Source organism: Heptranchias perlo, chromosome 2 (genome assembly GCF_035084215.1).
Source record: "Heptranchias perlo isolate sHepPer1 chromosome 2, sHepPer1.hap1, whole genome shotgun sequence".
NCBI lineage: Eukaryota > Metazoa > Chordata > Chondrichthyes > Hexanchiformes > Hexanchidae > Heptranchias > Heptranchias perlo.
Window position 1 is genome coordinate 159,231,187 of NC_090326.1, and position 21,317 is coordinate 159,252,503.

The 21,317-nt window shown below is 42.9% G+C and overlaps 1 protein-coding gene across 3 annotated transcripts in view; it reads right to left on the reverse strand.

The window, feature by feature from the left end:
* Positions 1-21,317, reverse strand: part of zbtb47b (zinc finger and BTB domain containing 47b) — a 261,214-nt gene that overhangs the window by 138,036 nt on the left and 101,861 nt on the right. The gene's annotated exons all lie outside the window — the stretch shown is intronic.

Consider the following 21,317-nt stretch of genomic DNA (forward strand, 5'->3'; position numbering starts at 1 on the left):
TATAGCGCCTGATCATGTTCTTGGGACAACCCAAAACAAAATTAGTGTAGAATTTAGCCAATATTTCATTTTCTCTCACTTACAAATCAGACACCAAAAACTTAAGGATGTTAGGAAAATAAAAATTACCCCCAAAGCAAAAGGTTTGCCACCACACTTCTGAGCACTATGTGGTTTATTCACAAGACAGTAAATTACAGTTTGGCTAGAAAAACAAAAAGGGCATCTGTGTCAGGTACCAGACAGGCTGGTGATTTGAAACTTATATGGGAGGCAGCTGCAAATTGGGGAATGAGAGGATGAAAAAAAACTTAACTGCAAACACCTTGGCAGGTATTGTCTGGTCCACTCAGACAAGCTGTTTCCCTGGTTCAAGGAACATCTCCAAGTTTTTCAAGAAATACACAAACAAGCACTCCAATCACCGTCTTCAAAGCTCTGGGTGCTTGCTAAATTTGGGGCTAGAAGAATCAAGAATTAGGCAGTAGAAATCTGATCAGGGAGGAAGGGTAAAAAGGAGACTGAACGAATCAATCCATTTCACAGCTGCAGCTTCCAGTTTTCCCAAAGGGAACAAGAATCTGAAGCAAAGTCCCTATTAAATGTTTAAAAAAATACACAATGAGGACAATTGATATCCCACAAATAAGCAGACCCCATTCACTCATAACGATCAAGTCGGAGGTAGCACAAGTCTTGTCAATAGGCTTAATTAACACGGTGCCAAAACACCATAGAAAACAGGTAACTTAAAGGCCACACACAAATGTTCTGCCAATATGTGCCTTGGGTGATGCTCCTAATCATGTTTCAACTTCCTGCCACCACTGACAGACCAGTAACCACCAATACTTCATCCTAATTATTTATGAAGCTCAAACTATTCTCTCCAGACACAACCTAAGTCAGAAGGGCAAAAATCAACAAGCTAACTAAGTGCTGGGCATTTATCACAGGACAAAAAATTCATACATCCACTTCACTTAAAAAAAAGACACAAGTGTAGCTGGATGAAAACTATACGTGCCCATCACTGCATTTTTACTGAACTCCTATTGACAACACTTAACATCACAAGTTAGGATACAGATTTCAACCCACTGTTCCCCATTATACACTCCGTTTGTACCACACATTTGGAAATTAATCTCACAGGTAAATCTTTAATTGCAATGGAAACGACATGTGGGTCTCAGAGCGGTAGAAAGTTTTTTTTTCTTTTTCCCAGTTACGATCAGGTCATCTCAAAAAAAAAATGTATGCAACATGAAATCCAATACAACACTGGGCTTAGTAAGGCAGCAAATAGGTGCTCAAGGACTTTACAAATGTGCAATGGGATGCGTACTGGTGGGTTTCAGAATGTCTACTGAACAAGGAATAAGATCTCATAGATGATAGCAACTTGGCCAAGCAGGTCAAACAAACAATCAAGTGGTGTCCATTTTACAAAAAGTACCTCTTTCAAAAACTCAAAAGTATCTTTGAAGTTTTACATTCACAGACATCCCTCTCCCCCAACCAAATGCCAACCAGCAACTTTGTCACAAAATAGCATTAAAAACAAACAATGGCTTCCCCCCTCCCCACATCCCAGAAACTTCTGCTCGAATGTAAGTAGCTAACCTGTGCTTGTTAAGGTGTGTGGGTGGCTAGAGGAAATACTCATAGGTACCTGCTCTCAGATAGTCTGCAAACAGAGAGGAAAACAATTAAAGCTTTTCTTAAAAAAAACTAAAAAGGCAGTTGTGGTTTGTGAAGTAAAGGTCAACTCCCAACCTCAAACTGCGTTCTATAAAACCAATATTTTTCAATATACAAAAATATACATAATGTGGGTGTGTAGATTCATCTGGGTTTAAGATTCATCTCTACTTTTATCATCTCACGACATAGGGCTCGAAAACATTTTGCAGGTTTGTAAATCAAGTTAGGTTACCCTTTCCATTCCACATAAGGCACAACTGAAATTCTACCAGAAACTATCCAATACAATTTACTTCTGAACTTCATTACTTACATTCTTTGTTAAAATGTTTTAAAATTATGAAGCTGAACTGACTGCAACCCTCCTACCACTGACCCTGTGGGCTCTGCCAGCGGATCAGCTATCACTGCCCCACTCCGCATCTCCCTCCAGAACATCCGTTCACTTGCGATCAAGGCCCTTGCCATCCACAAGCTTATTGTGGACGATTGCATCGATATCACGGCCTTGATGAAAACTGGGCTGACAGCTGATGACAACTTCCCCTTAACGAAGCCTCCCCGCCAGGCGATATCTTCCACCACTTGCCCCACCCAGACTGCCGCGGTGGAGGTGTGGCCCTCATCACCAAATCACACCTTGGTCTGTCCCCCGACTCCTCTGACACCTTCTCCTCCTTTGAGCATCTCACCTCGTTCCTCACCTCTCCTCCAAAATCTTTATTCTCTATCGCCCACCCAAATACCACACCAAGTTTCTCACCAAGGGTATCTCCACTGCTTTCCTCCCTCAGCCTCTGCCCCGAGCGGCTTCTCAGCCTCAGTGATTTCAACCTCCATCTCAACTCACCATGTTCACTTTCCTGAGTTCACTGCCGCCCCCATCCTCCCTTAATCTCTCCCTCAATATAAACTCCCCTACCCATATTCACAGCCACCCCCTCGACCTTGCCATCTCACATGGCCTCTCTACTCCCATCATGACAATCACATAAGGTCATCTCTGATCACTTCCTTGTATCCCTCTCCACCCACACCCCCATTCCCCACCCCACTTATTTGTGTCTGTGCCTGGAAAAAAAAACTCCCCCAAGTCACTCAATCAGAAATTTACGGCACAGAGGAGGCCATTCGGTCCATCGTGTCTGTGCCAGAAAATAAAGAGCTATCCAGCCGTAACCCACTTTCCAGCTCTTGGTTCAAAGCCTTGTAGGTTACGGCACTTCAAATGCATATCCAAGTACTTTTTAAATGAGTTGAGGGTTTCTGCCTCTACCACCCTTTCAGGCAGTGAGTTTCAGGCCCCCACCAACCTCTGGCTAAAAACATTCTCCTCAGCTCCCCTCTAATCCTTCTACCAGTTACTTTAAATCTATGTGCCCTGGTTATTAGCCTCTCTGCTAAGGGAAATTGGTCCTTCCTACCCACTCTATCTAGGCCCTACATAATTTTATACTCCTCAATTAAATCTCCCCTTAGCATCCTCTTCACCAAAGAAAACAACCCCAGCCTATCCCATCTTTCCTCATAGCTAAAATTCTCCAGACATGGCAATATCCTCAAATCTCCTCTGTACCCTCTCTAGTGCAATCACATCTTTCCTGTAATGTGGTGACCAGAACTGTACGCAGTACTCAAGCTGTGGCCTAACTAGTGTTTTATACAATTCTAGCATAACCTCACTGCTCTTATATTCTATGCCTCAGCTAATAAAAGGAAAGTATCCGATGTGCCTCCTTAGAGGCACATAGGATCTGTGGACATGGATTCCAAGGTCCCTCATTTCCTCCACACTTCTCAGTATCCTACCATTTATTGTGTATCCCCTCGCCTTGTTTGCCCTCCCCAATGCATTACCTCACACCTCTCAGGATTGAATCCCATTTGCCACTTTTCTGCCCACCTGACCAGTCCATTGATAGCTTCCTGCAGTCTACAGCTTTCCTCCTCAGTATAACCACATGGCCAATTTTTGTATCATCTGCAAACTTCTTGATCATGCCCCCTACATTTAAGTCTAACTCATTGATATATACCACAAAAAGCAAGGGACCTAGTACTGAGCCTTACAGAACCCCACTGGAAACAGCTTTCCAGTCACAAAAACACCCGTCGACCATTACCCTTTGCTTCCTGCTACTCCTATTTTGGATCCAACTTGCCACTTTCCCTTGGATCCCACGGGCTTTTACTTTTTTTGACCAGTTTGCCATGTGGGACCTTGTCAAAAGCCTTACTAAAATCCATGTAAACTACATCAAACGTGCTACCCTCCTCATCAACCCTCCTTGTTGTCTCCTCAAAAAATTGAATCAAGTTAGTCAGACACGACCTTCCCTTAACAAATCCACTTACAACGACACTTTCAACTTCCCAACTGTCCAGCCTTTGGCCCTCCATTCACCACGGCATCTGCTCAATCACACACTCACCTCCACCTCTGATGCCCGTGTCGCCATTAAAACGATTACTTTCTCTCACCCTGGTCGTTCCTCCTGGTACGGCCCTCATCTCCGCTCCCTTAAGTCCAAGGGACGCAGACTTGAACATTAATGGTGGACAACTGGTTTAGCCATTCATCGCCAGATCTGGCTGGTCCACAAAGAATGATCAGGTCCTGCTCTCCTCTGCCAAAACTGCTCACGAATCCAGGATCATCCTGGAATGCAAAGATAACCCCCAACTTTTCGTCACTACAAACCATCTTCTTAAACCCCTCCCCCTGCCTCCTGCACCATCACCTCCAACAGCAAGTGCGAGGAACTCATGGACTCCTTTGTCACTAAGATTGAGACCAACCATGCAGTTGCCTCTGCTGCTTCCATAAGAACATATGAAATAGGAGCAGGAGTAGGCCAATCGGCCCCTCGAGCCTGCTCCGCCATTCAATAAGATCATGGCTGATCTGATCCTAACCTCAAATCTAAATTCATGTCCAATTTCCTGCCCGCTCCCCGTAACCCCTAATTCCCTTTACTTCTAGGAAACTGTCGATTTCTGTTTTAAATTTATTTAATGATGTAGCTTCCACAGCTTCCTGGGGCAGCAAATTCCACAGACCTACTACCCTCTGAGTGAAGAAGTTTCTCCTCATCTCAGTTTTGAAAGAGCAGCCCCTTATTCTAAGATTATGACCCCTAGTTCTAGTTTCACCCATCCTTGGGAACATCCTTACCGCATCCACCCGATCAAGCCCCTTCACAATCTTATATGTTTCAATAAGATCGCCTCTCATTCTTCTGAACTCCAATGACTGGAGTCCCAATCTACTCAACCTCTCCTCATATGTCCACCCCCTCATCCCCGGGATTAACCGAGTGAACCTTCTTTGTACTGCCTCGAGAGCAAGTATGTCTTTTCTTAAGTATGGACACCAAAACAGTATGCAGTATTCCAGGTGCGGTCTCACCAATACCTTATATAACTGCAGCAATACCTCCCTGTTTTTATATTCTATTCCCCGAGCAATAAAAGCCAACATTCCGTTGGCCTTCTTGATCACCTGCTGCACCTGCAAACTAACTTTTTGATTTTCTTGCACTGGGACCCCCAGATCCCTTTGTACTGCAGTACTTTCCAGTTTCTCGCCATTAAGATAATAACTTGCTCTCTGATTTTTCCTGCCAAAGTGCAAAACCTCACATTTTCCAATATTGTATTGCATCTGCCAAATCTCCACCCACTCACCCAGCCTGTCTATATCCCCCTGTAGGTTTTTTATGTCCTCCTCACTCTCTACTTTCCCTCCCATCTTTGTATCATCTGCAAACTTTGATATGTTACACTCGGTCCCCTCCTCCAAATCGTTAATATAGATTGTAAAGAGTTGGGGACGCAGCACCAACCCCTGCGAAACACCACTGGCTACTGGTTGCCAGTCCGAGAATGAACCATTTATCCCAACTCTCTGCTTCCTGTTAGATAACCAATCCTCCACCCATGCCAGTATATTACCCCCAATCCAGTGATTCTTTATCTTGAGCAATAATCTTTTATGTGGCACCTTGTCGAATGCCTTCTGGAAGTCTAAATACACTATGTCCACTGGTTCCCCTTTATCCACCCTGTACGTTATGTCCTCAAAGAACTCAAGCAAATTTGTCAGACATGACTTCCCCTTCGTAAAGCCATGCTGACTTTGTCCTATTAAATTATGTTTATCCAAATGTTCCGCTACTGTCTCCTTAATAATAGACTCCAAAATTTTACCCACCACAGATGTTAGGCTAACTGGTCTATAATTTCCAGCCTTCTGCCTACTACCCTTTTTAAATAAGGGTGTTACATTAGCAGTTTTCCAATCTGCCGGGACCTTTGCCGAGTCCAGAGAATTTTGGAAAATTATTACCAAAGCATCCACAATCCCTCCTGCCACTTCCCTCAAGACCCTAGGATGTATGCCATCAGGTCCAGGGGATTTATCCGCCTTGAGTCCCATTAATTTACTGAGTACCAATTCCTTAGTGATTTTAATTGTATTTAGCTCCTCCCCCCCCCCCCCCCCCCCCCCCCGAGAGCCCCCTGTTTGTCCAGTGTTGGGATATTCTTAGTGTCCTCTACCGTAAAGACTGAAACAAAATATTTCAGCATTTTTGCCATCTCCATGTTTCCCACCATTAATTTCCCGGTCTCATCCTCGAAGGGACCTACGTTTGCCTTAGCCACCCTTTTTCTTTTTATATAACTGTAGAAACTCTTGCTATCTGTTTTTATATTTTTTGCTAATTTATTTTCATAATCTATCTTCCCTTTCTTAATCAATCCTTTCGTTACTTTTTGCTGTCTTTTGAAGACTTCCCAATCTTCTATCCTCCCACTAAGTTTGGCTACCTTATATGTCCTTGTTTTTAGTTGGATACTATCCTTAATTTCTTTACTTAGCCACGGATGGCTGTCATTTCTTTTACACCCTTTTTTCCTCAGCGGAATATATATTTTTTGAAAGTTGTAAAATAACTCCTTGAATGAATACCACTGCTCATGTACCGTTTTACCCTTTAATCTATTTTCCCAGTCCACTTTAATCAATTCCGCTCTCATACCATCATAGTCTCCTTTATTCAAGCTCAGTACGCTTGTTTGAGAACCAACCTTCTCACCCTCTAATTGGATATGGAATGTAACCATGTTATGGTCACTCATTCCAAAGGGATCCTTAACTAGGACATTATTAATTAATCCTGGTTCATTACACAGGACCAGGTCCAAGGTTGCTTGCCCCCTTGTAGGATCAGTTACATACTGATCCTACAAGGGGGCAAGCAACCTTGGAAATCCATCCCGAGAAATCCATCCCGAATACACTCAATAAACTCTTCCTCAAGGCTGCCCTGCCCAATTTGATTTGTCCAGTCAATATGATAGTTAAAATCTCCCATAATTATAGCTGTTCCCTTATTACATGCCCCGACTATTTCCTGATTAATACTTCTTCCAGCAGAGTTGCAACTATTAGGAGGCCTATATACTGTGCCCACGAGTGTTTCTTTCCCCCTTATTATTCCCGATCTCTACCCAAACTGTTTCATTATCCTGATCCTTTGTCCCAATATCATTTCTCTGTATTACAGTGATTCCTTCCTTTATTAACATAGCCACCCCACCTCCCCTTCCTGCCTGCCTGTCCTTCCTGATTGTTAAATACCCTGGCATATTTAATTCCCAGTCGTTGTCACTCTGCAGCCATGTTTCTGTAATGGCCACAAGATCATACCCATACGTAGTTATTTGTGCCGTTAACTTGTCCATTTTGTTACGAATGCTACGTGCATTCAGATAAAGAACTTGCAAATATGTTTTGTGACACTTAGTTCCTGCTTTTTCCTTTTTTAACACTTTACCTTTTACTCCATACCTTCTGTCCCTTCCTGACACGCTTTCCTCTGTCTCCCTGCTCAGGTTCCCAACCCCCTGCCACAGCTTTGATGCTGGGTTAATTGCCTTACGCCTTCTAGTTTTTATTTTATCTGTCGTGCCTGAAGTACACTTTCTTTCCGCTGCTCTACGCTTTTCCCTCTCACTTGTTCTTGAACAACTGTTTGTATTGTAGATTTCCCCTGGGTCTTCCCCTCTCTTGCTACTCTCAATTTTATTCCCTTCTGACTCCCCGCTCAGGCACCCATCCCCCTGCCACTCTAGTTTAAACCTTCCCCAACAGCACTAGCAAACACTCCCGCGAGGACATTGGTCCCGGTCCTGCTCGGGTGTAACCCGTCACGCTTGTACAGGTCCCACCTTCCCCAGAACTGGTGCCAATGTCCCAGGAATCTAAATCCCTCCCTCCTACACCATCCCTGCAGCCACGCATTCATCCTGTCTATTCTCTTGTTCCTATACTCACTAGCACATGGCACCGGTAGTAATCCTGAGATCACTACCTTGAAGTCCTGCTTTTTAATTTATCTCCTAACTCCTTAAATTCACCTTGCAGGACCTCCTCTCCCCTAGCCCACCATGCCAAACTTCCCCTAAGGTTCCCCCCTGCCCTAGCCCTGAACTCGCATCTTTCTCTAGTTTCTCTCCTATCGCCCCTCAAGCCCTCTGAGCTCATCTTGATCATGAGACCCACTTCCTGCTTCCTCGACCCTATTCCCACTAAACTGACGACCACTCAACTTCCCTTCCTGACCCCCATGTTAGCTAATATTGTTAACTGTCCCCCTCCCCTTCAAATCTGCCGTCATCACCACCCTCCTCAAAAAACCCACCCTTGACCCCTCTGTCATTGCAAACTACCGCCCCATCTCCAACTTCCCTTTCCTCTCCAAAGTCCTTGAACGTGTTGTCGCCTCCCAAATTCGTGCCAATCTTTCCCGGAACTCCATTTTTGAATCCCTCCAATCAGGTTTCCAACCCTGCCACAGTAGTGAAACGGCCCTTATCAAAAGGGACAAATGACATCCTATGTGACTGTGGTAAACTATCCCTCCTCATCGTTCTCTACTTGTCTGCAGACTTTGACACAGTTGACCACATCATCCTCCTCCTCAAACATCTCCCCTCCATCGTCCAGTTGGTTGGGACTGCAGTCGCCTGATTCCATTCTTATCTATCCAGTTGTAGCCAGAGAATCACCTGCAATGGCTTCTCTTCCCACTCCCGCACCAATATTTCTGGAGTACCCCCAAGGATCCAACACTAGCCCCCTCCTAGTTCTCACCTACATGTTGCCCCTCGGCGACATCATCTGAAAACACATCATCAGGTTCCACATGTACGCTGACGACACCCAGCTCCACCTCACCACCATCTCCCTCGACCCCTCCTCTGTCTTTGATTTTTCACAATGCTTGTCTGACATCCAGTACTGAATGAGCAGAAATTTCCTCCAATATTGGAAAGACCGAAGCCATTATCTTCAGTCCCTGCCACAAACTCTGTTCCATAGCCAACGATTCCATCCCTCTCCCTGGCAACTGTCTGATGCTGAAGCAACCTTGGCATCCTATTTGACCCGGAGATGAGTTTCCGACCACATATCTGCTCCATCACCAAGACTGCCTACTTCCACGTACGTAACATCATCACCTGTCTCTGCTCCTGCCTCAGCCCATCTGCTGAAACCCTCATCCGTACCTTTGTAACCTCTAGACTTGGCTATTCCAATGCTCTCCTGGCCGGCCTCCCATCTTCCACCTTCCATAAACTGGAGCTCATCCAATACACTGCTGCCCGTATCCTAACTCGCACCAAGTCCCGTTCACCCATCACCCCTGTGATCGCTGACCTATATTGGCTACCGGTGTGGGATAAACTGGGCGACACTGACATGTTGGGCCGAAGGGCCTGTTTCCATGTTGTAAACTTCTATGATTCTAACGCCTCGATTTTAAAATTCTCATCCCTTGTTTTCAAATTCCTCCATGGCCTCGCCCCTCCCTATCTCCGTATCCACCTCCGGCCCTACAACTCAATTCCTTCCTCCAATTCTTGCCTCTTGCGCATCCCCGATTTTAAATCGCTCCACCTTTGGAAGCCGTGCCTTCAGCTGCCTAGGCCCCAAGCTTTGGAATTCTCTCCCAAAGCCTCAGCTCCTCTAACTCTCTTTCCCCTCCTCTAAGACACTTTTTAAAACCTACTTCTTTGACCACCTGTCCTACTATTTCCTTATATGGCTCGGTGGATAATTTTGTTTGATAATCGCTCCTGTGAAGCACCTTGAGGTTGTACTGTGTTCGAGGCGCTATATAATTGCAAGTTGGTGTTTTTACCTTGCCGTGAGGAAAATAAAAGCAGATAGTAGCCCTCAGTAACGTCAATTCAGAGCTATACCATGGACACTTAAACGTTATTCTGCCTTTGCCCTATGCTGGTAAGCATCTAGCCAAGAACACCATGCCCCTACAAACATGGTTATACATGGTTTCAGAAAAGGAAGTTTTGGGTGTGCAGCTAGGAAAAGCATGAGTCAGAATGGGGGCGAGGGGGATGAGAACAGGCTGTGCTCATTTGACTCAGATGCAACCGAAATAATTCCACACTATTCGCGATTGCAATTTTGGACCAATTTGGCACAATGAAGATTTTCAAACAGCAGAGTTTAGAAAGGCCCATAAGAAATTATAATGGAGGACATGACCGTCAACTGAAACACTGGATCCTCCCTCGTTTGTGTGCGTATAATACAAACTGCAGTGGCATTCCTGTAATACCGAAACCATAACAACTGCACACAGGCGTGGACAATGATTTCATTTGTTCAGATATTCAACCAAAAAGCGTGAGAAATTACACACATCAATAAAGGGCCAATGAATGTAACACTCTGCATAGCAGCAGTACAGAACCCTATTAGAATTAAAACTGATCCGATTGGATAGCACAGCAGCCAATAATGCAAACCAAGTCCTTGCATTCTTATTACAAATTTCGCAAATCAAACATGCGGTCCTAAAATCAGGTACCGTTAACTTGTGTTCAATTCTACTTCCATGTATAATTAGGATATAATTTTCATTCCACTGTGGTTTGATGCTACATTATGAGCAGACTGAAGTATCCAGCTACAAAACACATGGAATGCTCCTTGAACCCATACAATTATAAACTAAATATTCAAATTCTTCATCAATCGACTGCGGATTATTTGGCAATGAACTGGTGAGGATGGTGTCACAATCCTTCTATGCCAGCTTCCCTGCAAATTAACTACGTGAGACGAATGAACAACCACCATCCACAAATTAACAATCCAGCAACCGATGTAAAATTAGATTAAATTACAATTAGCCCACAAAATTCAGCTTACTGCCTCAGGTATCCATTATACTGCCTGAACCTCCTTATTAGATTTGCCGTCCAGCAAGTGTGCCCAGGAATCCACATTTTACTGTACAGTCATTTAGTGAACATATGAACTAAGTGTAGCGTCTCAGACACACGCACGCACAAAGCTTCTTTTTCTCAGAAGTATTCCCCGACACCCTTATTGGTTCAGTCTTGCAGCTGAAACGGTTGTTTGCACAGCTGTGCTGCCAAGTAGTTTCATTCATCTCAGCAAGATTGATTCGTAGCTGGAACATCAATCTACTTCCTATTTGGAAACATTATTTCTAAGTATGTGCCCGGTGCCTTATGATCCTGTATGAAAGATTCCTACCAAGCATCTGTATCTGTAAACAGTAATTTTTTCTCTCTCTCCCTCCCACTTCTATACTTGGCTACAGTTTCATGAAAGCTCTCTGGTACCTTGCTCAAGTAGTCTTATAAGTGAGGCTGCACAACTTATACGGGCAGACTAACCAACTCTGGAGGATATCACAACCAGGCCCAATTCTGTACTGGCCACAGCACAGACTGATGTGCGCACTCAGCAGGGTCGCCATCAGGAATCAAGTCAAATTTCCCCGACACCTGGGGCATTCTTGAGATCTGCTAACCCTGGACAAAATGAGTTCCAACTTGGGACCTTTCAACATCTCAAACAGCTCAGTATTAGGGACTCTACCTCCAAACCATCGTTCACCTGACGAAGGAGGAAGCCTCCGAAAGCTTGTGAATTTAAAATAAAATTGCTGGACTATAACTTGGTGTTGTAAAATTGTTTACAATTGTCAACCCCAGTCCATCACCGGCATCCAAACCATGAGAGAGACTGGGCTCTGCGATATATATTTTTTAAAACCCAATTTCATGCTTAATAACTGTATTGTTTATGGTTATTAATTCGTATCCCAGCCCATATAATATTGCATTCCTACATCCAAAGGGGTCACAGACGTAACTCACTGCCTTCCACTGCTGATCAGAGTCTAGGCTGCTTCAATGATGGGCTACACCATTTTATCTCAGCAAAATGGTGTAGCCCATCATTGAAGCAGCCTAGACTCTGATCAGCAGTGGAAGGCAGTGAGTTATAACGAGGGGGCACAGATTTAAGGTGAGAGGGGAGAGATACAAAAGGATCCAGAGGGGCAATTTTTTCACTCAAAGGGGGTGAGTGTCTGGAACGAGCTGCCAGAGGCAGTAGTAGAGGCGGGTACAATTTTGTCTTTTAAAAAGCATTTGGACAGTTACATGGGGAAGATGGGTATCGAGGGATATGGGCCAAGTGCAGGCAATTGGGACTAGCTTAGTGGTATAAACTGGGCGACATGGACATGTTGGGCCGAAGGGCCTGTTTCCATGTTGTAACTTCTATGATTCTATGATTCTATAAGACCGCTATAACATACATTCTGCCCCTTCCATTCTCCTGGGAATCATTATTTCAATTTATCTTTCACTCAACAATGTTTTTCTTTCTGTATTTCTTCATCTTCATCTGGTGTTTTTTTGGGGCAAGGGGGAAGAGAGAAGACTTGTACATAGAATTACAACACAGAAAGAGGCCATTTGGCTCAACCAATGTTGGTGCTTATTTTCCATATCAGCAGTCGTCCTAATCCCATATCCCTTCATTTCCCCTACCCTTCAACCACCTAAACAGCCTAATCTTAAATGTAGACATGGTCTTTGCTTCAATCAGCAATTTTGAAAGTCCATTCCACAGGCTCATAGCCCTCTTTAAAAAGAACGATGCTGCTGCTCTCCGTCCTAAATCTCTTACACTTAATATATCTACGTCTGCTTATTCTAGACCTGTCAGCCACTGAAAATAGTCTGTTTCTATCTACTCAACCATCCAGTCATGATTTTAACACCTCTATCAATTCACCCAGTAATATTCTCTGTTCTAATGAAAACAACTAATTTTTCAAGCCTTTCTCCGTATTTTTATTTCCTCATTCCAGAAAATGTTTAATCCTATAACTGCAACAGTTTCTTATAGCGCCTTCACTTTCATGCAGGCAGTTCTGTCTGGATAAGAATGACTATTATTTGGATTCACAAACTGCATATCCCAGCAACCACAGTAGAACAGAATTGGTGGCAACCCTAAGGTTAGGAGTACAATACTTGGACCAATACACAGCAGCAGCTGCTTTTCGACAGTGAACCTACAGAAGTATTTTTCGCGCGCACACGTCACTATGGTTAGCACTAGAATCGGATAGACATTCATTCCACTTTCCCTTCTTCTAAACGTTACCCTCCCTCACTGTGCACTACGCACACTTGCAAGCACAAGAATATAGTGAATCAATATCTCCTCTGGCAAAACACAACCCAGTCTTCTTGGAGTTGATCTGCACAAAGGTTTCGACATGAACAGCAAAACAACTTTTGGTTTGCTGGCCTTGTTAAAAATCAGTTAGTTGTCCACAGAAAACAAAGACCATTAACTTCACAGAAAGGGATTTAAAAAAACACACAAGAGGGGGGGGGGGTCAGGGTTAGGTAAAGCTTTCCAACTGGAAGTCGTTAATTAAGAGATTTTGCAAGTTAAAACATCATGAACTGCAATAACACATTCAATGAGCAAGATAAAATGAAATCTCTACCCGTTTTATTTTAATCTCGATTTTTTTTTTAAAAAATGGGATGTGGTTGTTTGTGTTTTTGCCAAATAACAGAAAAAAACAGGAGGTTAACCAATAATGCCAGACAGCCTGTTTAGAGGTTGTACCGTTTAGCTGGTGTAATCAATTAGCTCTTTGAAAGTGAAGACAGCAATTTCAGCAGCATTGCTTCTGGCTACTCGTCAATTGCCAATCCATTCAAGATGAACCCGAAGGAGGTCAAATCGCATTTTAACACTAGGAACTCGCCACGTGCTCCACAGCCACAATTCCCCCATGCGGCAGGTCCCAAAATGTGAATTTTAAAACCAGTCTTCAGGACTGCTGTCCAATAGCTACTTAAATGGCAGCACTGCCAGCAGCCTGACAACAGTTTTTTTTTGAGGGGGGAGGGCATACAGAATAAAAGCAAAACAAAAATGACAAGTATAAATAACAATCAAGCTACATTTACAAAGCCAAGACAAAGCTATAGACAAAAAACAGTCCGTTTTACGAACAAATTTGGGCTGTCTTTCCTATACCGAAGCATCTCGATCACTGCACGAGGCTTGTGTCCAAGAGCCAGGTGGGGGGCAAGTTCAAGAGTTAACATTTATTCTCAGTTTGCCAAAGACCTAACCATTGCTTTCACAATGATTAGGTAGACACTGAGGCAAGGATTCGGTATATTAATAAGTGTAAGTTTGTATTCAAATATTCTAGCTGAAAGTGATTCAAGTTTTGTTGGGAGGGGAGGAATCAAGATGCATACAGGACCTGCGCTTACTGCCTTCCTACAGGCAGATCCATTTTCCATACAGCACAGGAACCGCAGGCACCGCTCCCAATTTTCAGGACTCTGCAAATGCAGCTCAAGTATAAATTACAGTTAAACCACATCCTACAAGACCAATCTTTACACAAAAGCAGTCCATTTTAAGATCAAATTTGGGCAGTTTTCCCTGTACCGTAATACCTTATGTCGCTGTACAACCCATCCTCGTTTTCAAATCCCTCCATGACCTCGCCCCTCCTTATCTCTCCAACCCTCAGGTCTCTGCACCCCTTCCATTGGCGAAAGTGCCTTCAGCTGCCTAGGCCCTAAGCTCTGGAATTACCTCCCCAAACCTCTCCGCTTCTCCATCTCTTTCTCCTCCTTTACGACACTCCTTAAAACCTACCTCTTTGACCAAGCTTTTGGTCACCTGTCCTAATATCTCCTTGTGTGGCTAGATGTCAAATTTGGTTTGATAATTACTCCTGTGAAGTGCCTTGGAACATTTTACTACATTAAAAGGCGTTATTGAAATGCACGTGGTTGTTGGTGTGAAGCAAGTTCTGGCTCAGTTGTCCCCTTCCTTCTCCCCCACCCCCCCCAAACACACACACACAGGAAAAGGATCCATCTTCTGTTCCTCACCTCTTTTCACCCAGAAATGTGACTGAGCCACAATGAGAAACTTTCCAAATAGGGGATCGCGGCCATGATCTGTGTGGAAAATTTCAGCTAACAGGCTAACTGCCAAGTTGGCCCCCTGTATCCAACAGCAAAGGAGCCGCAGGGGCCGGCAGCACTGGCCGCAGGGGGTTATGCCAGAAAGCTACAGGTACTTAATGTACCAAAGAGAAGGTCTGTGGATAGGGTTAAACACTAGAGAAAGTTCACTTGCAGGATAGGTCATTAAAGGTTAAATCCCACTTGAGATAAATGTTCTCCCTGGCAAAGAACAAACTGATCTTTTGAGGGTTGAATTGCATTGGCATTATATAGGGAGATAAACTTACAACTGACAGAACAAGGACAGTGCTGTCTCAACACATCCCTGCCAGCAATGAATCAATCCACTTCTGATCCAGCCGGTATACTTTGATTATCTGGCTAACAATAGGTCGAGGGAACCGACCGTTCTTAGAGGTATACAACAGTATAAAAAAAATCTTCAAAATAAATTGCATGTGTAGGCTAAGGAGACACTGGTTCAAATTAGTGTCAGCTGTGGTTCAGTGGTAACACTTTCTCCTCTGAGTCAGAAGGTTGTGGGTTCAATCTCCACTCCAAAGATTTGACCACATAATCCAGGCTGACACTCCAGTATTGTACTGAGGGAGTGCTGCACTGCCAGAGGTGCCGTCTTTCAGATGAAACGTTAAACCGAGGCCCCATCTGTGCTCTCAAGTGGATGCAAGAGTAAGGAAGTTCTCCCCGATGTCCTGGCCGATATTTATCTCTCAAATCAATGTCATTAAAACATATTATCTGATCATTATCACATGGCTGTTTGTGGGACCTAGCATTGCACAAATTGGCTGCCACATTGTCTACATTACAACAGTGACTAAACTTCAAAAAGCATTTTGGGATGTCCTGAGGTCCTGAAAGGCGCTATATAAATGCAAGTTTTTAAATTCTTTTCTTTAGTAGATTTAGGACTGAGATTTGAAAGTTCTTCACACAAATAGTAATCATAGAATTCCATTCCATGTATTGGAGTAGTGAAGGCAAAAACCCTGAAATCATTTAATAACATAGCAACAGGGGTAGGCCATTTAGCCCCTTGAGCCTGTTCCACCATTCAATGAGATCATGGCCGATCTGTGGCCTAACTCCATATGGCCGCCTTAACCGAAGGTATTAAGGGATATGGGGCTAACAAAAATCTATCAATTTCAGATTTAAAATTAACAATTGAGCTAGCACCAACTGCCATTTGCAGAAGAGTCCCAAACTTCTTCCACCCTTTGGTGTAGAAGCATTTCTTAACTTCACTCCTGTACGTCCTGGTTCTAAATGTTAGGCTATGCCCCCTAGTCCTAGACTCCCCAACCAGCAGAAATAGTTTCTCTCGATCTATCCTATCAGTTCCTGCACTTTAGGGTGTGAAGGTCTTAGAGAGGATGCAGAAAAGGTTTACTAGAATGGTTTCAGGGATGAGGGACTTGAGTTATGTGGAGAGACTGGAGAAGCTGGGGTTGTTCTTAGAACAGAGAAGGTTAAGAGGAGATTTGATAGAAGTGTTCAAAATCATGAAGGGATTAGATAATGTAAATAAAGAGAAACTGTTCCCATTGGCGGAAGGATCGAGGACCAGAGGACACAGATTTAAGGTGATTGGCAAAAGAATCAAAGGTGACATGAGAAAAAACATTTTTACGCAGCGAGTACTCGTGATCTAGAATACACTGCCTGAGAGGGTGGTGCAAGTACATTCAATCGTGGCTTTCAAAAAGGAACTGGATTAAATATTTGAAGGGAAAACATTTGCAGGGCTACAGGGTAAGAGCGTGAGAACGAGCCTAACTGGATTGCTCTTACAAAGAGCCGGAGCGGGCTCAACGGGCCGAATGGCCCCCTTCTGTGCTGTAACCATTCTATGATTCCCCTTAATATGTTGAAAACTTCGATCAAAACACCCCTCAATCTTCTAAATAACCAATTGGATACTACAATGGGAGAGGCTGTAGTGTCTTCCTAGGTGGATGAACTAAGTCGGGTCAAATGGGCTACCTCTTCCATAATATCTTGTGCTCTTGTGGCTTGGGGGGGGGGGGGATAGAAAATAGGAGAAATACAATAAATCTGCCTGTGATCAAAATACAGATTTCCTGTGAACCTACAGCAGTGACGTGACAAACACCTTCAATACGCGTTGGTGAACATCACATTTCTCGGTTCTTGGCTGTGAGTTGACCACAGGGATCCGCGTTTAACTGAAGCATTCACAAAGATGCACGCACACGTGATACTTGGTCAACTGTGTTTTTACCACAATACCATTGAATAAGAATTTATTTGGTTTTTTTAAATGCACTAATCTAAGGACAACACCACCACACCAAACACCAATGCAAACAGAGATTACTGCCTGAAAAATCATATCTGGAGTAAAATAAAAGTGCAATTCAGCTTTAGAATTTGTGGGTGCTTTTAGTGAACAGATTAAACGGAGCAAGCTCGTCATCTGAATACCTGAATTTTCAGTCGTAATACACAATCTGTCAACTATTCTATGAGCGGTTTCATCAGGTAAATTGTTATTTAGCTATTTTTAATAGCACACCACTTCTATAAACTACATTTTTGAAAGAGCGTGCGGGGAGAGAAAGAGAAAGAAAACAAATGAAAATGAGGAAGTAGTAAAAAGAAAAAGATCCAATTTTCAGTCTGTTCACGTTAGCATTTGGATTTTTTTTTTGTTTTGTTTTGATTGCTATGCGGAGAAAACCATATTTTTAAAAAAAAGCCTGCCAGGAAGTGTGTGTAGAATAATCCACTTCAGGCTATGCAGGCATGTGCCAGGAAAGGTCAAACCGTTGAATGCATAGGAATTTACTCTCAGCACTCCAGGAAGCAAGGAGATAAAACATGCAAGAAAGGAGGAGCTGAGTACACACACTTTATGCATACAAGCCTCATCAGGTTTTGACTTTGTAATACACTGTCTCGTCGCTGCTTTAGCAAACAGCTTTTTGCACACTATATTGCAACCTTGTTTATTCTACGACAGTAGGATTAATAGCAAGTCATTCAGGAACACTTTTACCAAGTTTCTGCAACGGCTCTGGAAGTTTATCCAGTGAATAGTTGAGTTGTTACTAGACCTGGAAGGTTACAGGTTCAATCCGTGAGCTGTGCTGATTAAGCCAATACTGGGAGAATGGGCGAGCGCAATGAGGACAATTGGCCTCAGCCCCTTTCAGCAGAGGGCATTTAAAACAAAAATGTTTTTACCTTAACTACCCTTCTTTCACAGATGAGCAACAGCATGAAAACAAAATACAGGACATAAAGGGTTTGGCCTATGAGCAACTTTGCTTTTGAAAAATGGCTTTCTCTCAAAAGGAATTGTGTGCAGTAGTTGGAAACCTCTACTTTTTTTCTTTAACTGGGGGGGGAAATCTAACTCTCCTAAAAATAAAAGCGCAGCATGCAAGTACCAGGAAAAAAAATCTGGAGCTGCGCCATAAGGAGTGGCCCAGGCTACTTGCAAATCATGAAGCCAATAGTAACTAGATGAGAATTTTCAAGCACCAGCTCAAAACTCTAGGGGAAGTAATAACCAAGACTGAACACCAGGGAAATGAATGCAAAAAACTGCTCAGCAGAAATAAAGTTCTGCTGTGTCTTTGCCATGCGGGGGGAATGAAACATCACAATATGACAGAAGGAGCAGTACATTAAACAAATCAAAACAGAGGATCTCAGCTTGGACTGCCCATTTTCCCTCCTCCCCTCCACAACTGGCCGAAAAGCTGGAACTCCATCGCAACGTTTTCTTATTATAGGAGATCATACAAGTTTACAGCACAGAAGGAGGCTATTCAGCCCATCATGTCCAACCTAGCTCTTTGCTAGAACAATCAATAGGTAATACAACTGCGCTGCTCTTCCCCCACTGATCTATATCTGCTTCTGCTTCAAATGTTTAACCAGTGTCCACTCCACGCTTGAGAACTGACAGCTCCCTTTGTGGGTCTATGAATGAGCCAGTTGATTCTGCACCACAGGCAGAATACATAGGCCTTGAGAGGGTGCAGCACAGATTCACCAGAATGATACCGGGGCTTAAAAGGTTAAATTATGAGGACAGGTTGCATAGACGAGGCTTGTATTTCCGAGTATAGAAGATTGAAGGGCGGGCTAATCGAGGCGTTTAAAATGATAAAAGGATTCGATAGGAGACATAAAGAGAAACTATTTCCTCTGGTGAGGGAATCCACAACAAGAGGGCATAATCTTAAAATTAGAGCCAGGCCATTCAAGAGTGAAATCAGGAAGCACTTGTTCACACAAAGGGCAGTGGAAATCTGGAACACTCTACCCTCCAAAAGGATGCTGGGTCACTTGAAGCTTTCAAGACCAAGATAGATAGATTTTTGTTAGGTAAGGGTATCAAGGGATATGGAGAAAAGGTGGGTAAATGGAGTTGAGGTACAGATCAGCTATGATCTGATTGAATGGGGGAGCAGGTTGAATGGCCTACTCCTGGTCCTATGTTCAGGGAGCCAGTCCCCAGTGTTTCTAATAAGTACAGCAACTGGGTCCACATTTCCACAGGACGGCCCAGTGGACCAGTAACAGGCTATAAAAATAAATGGAGAGTGACATACAGATGTTGCTCTCCAGAGACCGGAAGGAAATAACAGGGCAACATAAAAGCTCACCAGTGAGATATTGGGAAGACAGGCTGATTATTGAATCTTAGATATGCTTAGTGCTAGTCTCAATGTGGACACAGCTGTTTTTTTTTTAATATATAAAAAGGAAATGTTTTAATTTCTCACTCTCACAAAACCCACATTCCACAGTAAAAGCCAGCAACTGACTTTAAAAGTAATTTGGGAGGGGGGGGGGGGGAGGCGGGTCGGGTCGGTGGCTGAACAGAGGAAATCTCACCAAAATTTGAAACTGAAACCTGCAGCAACAAGTTTCCTTTCTCAACCCCCACACCCTAAAATGTCATCCTCCTGCCCCCTCCCTTGCCTTGACTGTACTTTTAATTATAAAAATTACATTTTTAAAAACATATTGATCTCTTATCTCCCAGCGAGACCACAGTGATCCCCATCAACATCAATTTGCCAGCCACCCCCTTTCCATGTTAGAAAAATTGCAAGATTATATATAAATAAATAAGTCAATATACAAAGCAGAGGAAACAGTTAAACCATTAGTAAAATAAATATCAATATTACTACATCCTTTTATACCTTTTCAACATACTTCAAAGATCAGGAAATTTGTGTGGTCAACTTTAGCCACTGTCACTTTTTTTAAAAATTGCACCAAAAATTTAAATTTATCACAACGCTCCCCTGTAAAACTAATTTTAAGCAAAAAAAGAGCAAGCAGCCTTATATTCCCTGATTTACAGTACAGTACTATAAAAATCTTCAGTCTTAAAGTAAAATTTAATGAAAACAAAAATGCATCACAATTTGCTTCAGGACAACCTCACTGGTTGAAAAAATGCAATATATTTTTTAAAGCACAAGTTATTTTCTTTAAAATTAATTATATAATTGCTCTGTATTTTTAAGTTATGTTGCATATGAACAATATCTCTGGATAATGTATTGCATAATACCTCCCTGGATAATATTTTGCACATGAACAATGTCTCTCTGGATATATATTCTGCATATGAACAATCTCTCTCTGGATAATATTTTGCACATGAACAATGTCTCTCTGGATAATATTCTGCATACGAACAATATCTCTCTCTGGATAATATTCTGCATACGAACAATATCTCTCTCTGGATAATATTCTGCATACGAACAGTATCTCTCTGGATAATATTCTGCATACGAACAATCTCTCCCTGGATAATATTCTGCATACGAACAATATCTCTCTGGATAATATTCTGCATACGAACAGTATCTCTCTGGATAATATTCTGCATACGAACAGTATCTCTCTGGATAATATTCTGCATACGAACAATCTCTCCCTGGATAATATTCTGCATACGAACAATATCTCTCTGGATAATATTCTGCATACGAACAATATCTCTCTGGATAATATTCTGCATACGAACAGTATCTCTCTGGATAATATTCTGCATACGAACAGTATCTCCCTGGATAATATTCTGCATACGAACAATCTCTCTCTGGATAATATTCTGCATACGAACAGTATCTCTCTGGATAATATTCTGCATACGAACAATCTCTCCCTGGATAATATTCTGCATACGAACATCCCTCTTTTTCCCC